Genomic DNA, 6,000 nt, shown 5'->3' on the forward strand with positions numbered 1-6,000 from the left:
TAAATTGGAAAAAGTTGCAACAACCAGGTTGCAAAAGTGTATGCACACTCAAACATTTTGCAGAAGAATCCTTTAATCCAGTTTTAGTCTTTTTTCAAATTCACACGTCAGTTTAATAGCTGATAATCTGAATTACTGTCCATAAAGTAGGACCGTTCTGACTTTTGCCAGATGCCATATTTTATAGAGACGTCATAAAGGGTAAAAGAAAGGATCTCATTATATAAAGGTATCAGTCAGTTCAAAGCTACTAAAATGGTCCACAACAAGAATATGTCCATTTTTAGATTAGTTTTTTCAGTTGCATGAAGGAGGACAAATATCACACAAAATAGATTATTCATAATTCATTTTTTTACACCACAAAAACTTGACATTTTAACAGAGCTGGGTGAGACAAACACTTCATATTTCATTTCATCTACAACTCTTTTGCTCTTTGCATGGATTGCATCCATTTTTTGAAAGTTCAAACGGTTCCATCTGTGATGTGGAAAAAATTCCTCTGTGCTGTAAAATATTTAACCTTCACAAGAAGTCTAATCACCACACCACTGCAAGACCACAAAAAAAAAAAAAAAAAAACACAACAGGGGGTTGCTGATAAACTCGGCTCTGAAAACGGCTCAGATTAGAGCGGGAGCGAGGGAGGAAAGAATTTCAATCCTTCTGCACGGCAGGAGAAGGGTCAAGGTCAGGACAAGGTGATGGGCTGATGAAGAGGTGTGGGAAGAAAAAAGCAACCAAAAAGGAAGGACTATAGGGAGAGGAAGAAAGTTTTTGTACGACTGTAAAGAAAAAAGACGATCGGCGCAACTCATTAGTTGAGGTCAACTCTGTGCAATGTTTATTGCTATGTAATGTCTTCCAACATTGGAAATAAAACTTCATTTCAGAATAAATAGATCTATTTTTTTTCTACATGTTTCTCAGCATCTTTTCATATACATAGTATTTACATTAATATAACCCAAACATAACTGAGGGAACTGAACACAGTGTTTCTGGGCAAAGTAACCCAATAAAAGCTGTGGTTACAGCTGGAAGCCCGTTTCACAGATCCATAATCACACAAAAAAAAACAAATAAATATCATGTTTATAATAAATACATCTTTACTAAGGAGGTCTTCATATTTCCCAGCACACAAACTGGTTCTCCTGCAGCCAACCAGTGACTTTCACCAGAAATCAGTTCTACCTACAGCTACATGAGAGCTACCAACCAACAGAGAGGCCTACCTAAAACACAAAGTAAGGCTAATTATGTTGCATTTATTGTGCAGGTTTCATACTTCTGGTCTGGAGGATGCTGGAGAATAATGATGGAAAGTGTTTTTTTTTTTGTTGTTTTTTTTTAAATTCAGGCTCCGTTTACATGACACCGTTGCCTGGAAATTGTCAGTATTTTCGGATGCTGATTGGGAAAAAATCCCATGTTTAGACAGCACCTCCAAGACACATCGAGTCAGCTGTAGCTGTCATGACAGGCCACTAGATGGCACTGTGATTTTAGCACGACATTGAATGCGCATGCGATTTTTACGAGAGCTTTCCCAGAGCTGGATTCATAATTTAGGAGACAGCTAGGTGAAAATGAGCCCCTATTATGCCTGGCTATGGGTTTACTGGGTGGCTAAAGATTAAATTAGTGTAGGAAGGGATGTAATAGTACATACTGTTCAGTTGAGGATTAGACCTATTTAATATACGGTCTTAGTAACTGTGTTTCTATTAAAAACTTTGTCAATATTCTGCAAACGTTGAAACTTTTGCAAATGCGGTCATTCCTTTAAGTAAGAAACATAATTCAAATAACACATGGACAAGTTTGTTCATGAAATAAGTCATTAAGAAACATGCTATGCAATCATCCTCCACCTTCTTCCTGTCGTTTTCTTTGTGGTTTACGCCAGTGGAAACATCCGGTTGTTGATCTTGTGACTCGTGTAACGTGAAAAAAAGTGTTTCCGTTGCAGTTTTGTGAGATAAATTGATTTTAATGTGGCCATAACCCACCTCATCCTAGCACCAAAACTATTTATTGAAAAGTGTGATTTATTTTCCCCCGAAATTGGTAAATTATACAGTTAATGGAAACACAGCTAGTGTTTCCTTACATGCTAGGTGTGTGGTGTATACACCATGGTATGATGGGATATTAGTTCTGTATTAGTTGTGATGTGTGCCAGTCAAAGGACAGGTATCAGAGCTGGCTAGCTTCATGATGCTTTAGTGCTGGGAAGCGTCTTCTGGCGCCATCTTTAAATACTGCTTAATGTTGACTGAATTTCTTTACACTAATTAGACAATCTTGGTCTGTGTTTCAACTGGAGCACATAACGTTTTTAAAGGTTAAATGGACTAGACAGACAACTTGTTATAATGAAGAAGATTCTGTGGAAGCAACTTCTTCAATCTTGAAGGCCGTTGTCTGCAGGTAAAACTATTCTGCATTACCTAAACAGTATTCAAAATGTCAAAAAAAATAAATAAATTCTGATAGGATTTTTTCTAATCTGCGTGTGAATCTGTGTTGGACGAGGAAGCACTTCCTGATCCGACCAGTAAAACCTGCCAACCTCAGCAGGGTCTTTGGGGAACTTTTCCTTTAAGAAGCCAGAGCCTTGTATAAAGAAAATAAACAGCTATTTGCTTTATGACAACAGCCACAGTAAACCTAGAGCCTATTAGGTCCTGGAGCAGGATACCAGTTTGCCTAGCTGCTAACCCAGCATCTGGAATCTCTTTCACATAACAATGCTTTGAAATAGTTACCATTTTTAAATGTATGCAACAAAACTCTAAACTGTACAGTTTCTACATCAATGCTAGCTTATAAAACTGTATTTTTATCAAATTAATTCTTTTAAACTCTTCAAATAAATCTGTCATCGACAAAATAGTTTACCTTTGCAGTCAATTAACAGCTTTACACACGTGAAACCAAAGAAAGTAGATGACAACTGGCCCCTGGGCCACACTTTGGATACCGCTGCCATAAATTAACCACTTTGCACCCATTTAATCATTGCATATCAAACTTGGTTAATTTGTTAGTTTAGAACTTTTGATGAATCCTGGAGATAAATCATCAAAAATGCTTACATTTCTTGTAGACTTTTATTTAATTGTATTTTTTTCCCCTTAAGGCTTTACACTATTACCATTGGTTATGAATCTAATCTCTTCTTGGACCATTTAATTTCTATGAAGTATTATCAATTTTGACCCTTTTTTAAGCTAAAGTAGCTCTAAGTTAGCTCCTGTCTGGGTGCATTGAAGTCTCAAAACTCAATTTTCTTCAAGTACAACAAAAATAGATCAAAGACAAGATCTTTACATCATCAGTTGTCATACCGAGTCCCCGAAGCAGGTATCGACTATTTGTGTTTGGTACCATGCAACCCATGGCTAACGGCTCCTTTTCTTAGCTATACAGGTAGTGTACAAAACAACCAAACTCTTAAAGTACAAACTGGTAAAATGACCCGAGCCTATTGAATACACAGCAGCAGCTTCAGAAACACACTCAGACCGCACGCAGTGAGGACTGAGTGGCTTCATTTGTTTCAGTCCATCTGAACACAGCTAAATTCTCCAAAACAAGCAGTCAGCATCATTTACAGACATGTTAAAATGTACTTCCCACTGTGTGAGGAGCATGAGGTAAGACTCTGTTCTGGAAGGTTCTCTGAGGCCAGGGGCGGAGCTTCTAACGGGATGGTTGCTATGAAAGTGACAATGGGTTGTCTTTTGAACTCCAGTTAGCCACTATGCTAGCTTAGCATGACCAGCTTATTTCCACACAGATGTTCCATTTTTCCGGAACTGACCCAAATGTGCGAGACAGAAATTCTTACCCACTTGTTGCAGTTTGTGAAGAATTATTAGAAAAGCCAATTTATTAAATTTGGGAACTCAGTAGTTAGGCACATAAAAGCCAATCTTATGGTTAAAAAAAGGAAAATGAAAAACTTGCTTCATAAACATATAGTTTAGTCAAAGTGATTTGGAGACCAAGGCCAACAGAAGGTGGACATTTTAACAACATATGAGATCAATTAGAATCCTAAAAGTTATGTGGAAACAAGGTTTTAACAGTGCGTCCACATTACAGCTGGTTTACTAGTGTTTCCATCCCAACTCCCCCACTGACCTCTGTACCTTTAGATTCTTTTAAAACACATATGTTCACATATCAAACCTCTTTCAAGCATTAAACAATACATTTTCTGTAAAGCTCCAGCTCTATCTGTTCTGTTAATGCCTTTTCAAGTACTGATTTTACCTGGTGCCAGTTATTTGCTGGATTTCATTTGACTGTTCACATTTATTCAAACTAATTCAAAATTCCTGATCTGGACCTCGTTCTGCCAAGAAGCGAGCACAGATTGTCGTTTGATAAGATCCTGGATGGAGCCAAAACGTACTGGACTTAAGTTGAAGTTTAGGAGATTTGTGGTGCATTCAATTTGTACTCGGAAGTCAGAGTTTCTGAGTTGCAAGCCAGAAAAATACATTGTAGCAGAATTCTGATTCGGAAAATCAAACTCAGTCTTAGAATCCAATATGGCTGCCAATCATATAAAACATAATGACAGCAGTCACTAAAACCTGTTTATTAGGTCAGTTTAAATCTCTTTTAGTCAGTTGCACAAATGGTACAGTTTAATGTATGCCAGTGAAGGTGTTGGAAAAACTTTTCTGGTTGTATTGCTAACCGTAGATCGCTTAGCAAACCAACAGTTAGCAAATCTCCCTAATTTTCCAACCTGCAACTGGAAAACTGTTAAGTGTGATGCAAAAATCCTACTTTCAGTACAACGCACCACTAGCTTGTGGCTCCAATAAGAAATGTTTGACCCGTCAAAAAGCACCGAGGCATTGTTTTTAGCTAATCTGTTTTTATCTTGTTTAGTCACGTTGTGAGAGTGAGGGCGCTTCTTCTTCTTCCTATTATTTAGTTTTTTTATTGGCAGTTGGCAATTTAAGGTGCATTTACTGCCACCTGACAAACCGGAGTGTGGACGTCAATGATCTTTTGTATTTTTAAGTTGTTAAGGTTATTGCCACCTGCTGGCGCTACATGTGTATTACAGCGTTAAGGATTGAGCAGACCCTGAGATGTGCAAATAAACAACTTAATTCCCTTTTTTAAAAATTGTTTTCTAAGCATGGCAGCCATGCTGAATTTTTACGTTGACTTAAGACAAAGTTCTGATTTCAGGTGCTCCAGTTACTGCTTAAAACTCAGAAATGTCAACTACTGAGTAGAAGGGGAACACACCAGAAGATAAAATTAAAGATATTTCACAATGTGAATCACAAAAAAAATCCCCACAAACAACCAGGGAATAAATTATTTGATTTCATAAATGCATAAAAATGAATGACAAAACATCAGTTATTCTAAGAAATAACTGTAAGCTGCAACAGAAAAGACTCCCATCTTTTTAGACAAACTACTGCAACAGTTTTATGACAGTAAAACTCTTCACATTAACTCTCACTAAGGAAGGGGAGACGTCCCAAAATGCCACGCTGTTACAAATAAAAACCTGTTTATTTGGTAAGGAGCTTTTCTGTTGGACACCAAACAAGTTTAGCTTATTCTGGCAAAAGTTTGGTCAGGTTTGAATCACTTAGTTTCTGCAGAGTAGCCAGCTGTGCTATGAACGTACAGAAAACTGGGAGCACGGCCAGTTCCTCCCTTATTTGGTCTTCAGGTGAGCTATTGATCATTAAACAGCTGCAACCTAAGCTAACCCGGTGGAAATAAATAAAAACAGAAGCTGAGTGTAATTTGTAACCGCGACTGTTCCAGTAAATCATTTAAAACACGACGAGATGCAACAGGCTGGTTCAGGTTTGGCCACCTCTCTGAGAGGGAACCAAAGCTCCACCAAACCATTCACAGTGAGGGATTTCCAGTGGAAGACGTAAAATAAGCTGTCCCTCAGTTAGAAAGCAAACAATAAACCCACTTTCAAATATATGT

At 37.8% G+C, this 6,000-nt stretch overlaps 1 long non-coding RNA gene across 1 annotated transcript in view; it reads left to right on the forward strand.

Moving 5' to 3' along the window:
• Window positions 1-6,000, forward strand: part of LOC106948140 (uncharacterized) — a 19,478-nt gene extending 13,478 nt beyond the window's left edge. The window contains exon 3 of the long non-coding RNA XR_001425118.1: window positions 5,239-6,000. This is a non-coding gene — a long non-coding RNA (uncharacterized LOC106948140). The remainder of the gene's footprint in view (window positions 1-5,238) is intronic.

The sequence above is a fragment of the Poecilia latipinna genome, unplaced genomic scaffold, assembly GCF_001443285.1.
Source record: "Poecilia latipinna isolate Pla-1442-1.1 unplaced genomic scaffold, P_latipinna-1.0 Scaffold274, whole genome shotgun sequence".
Classification (NCBI taxonomy): domain Eukaryota; kingdom Metazoa; phylum Chordata; class Actinopteri; order Cyprinodontiformes; family Poeciliidae; genus Poecilia; species Poecilia latipinna.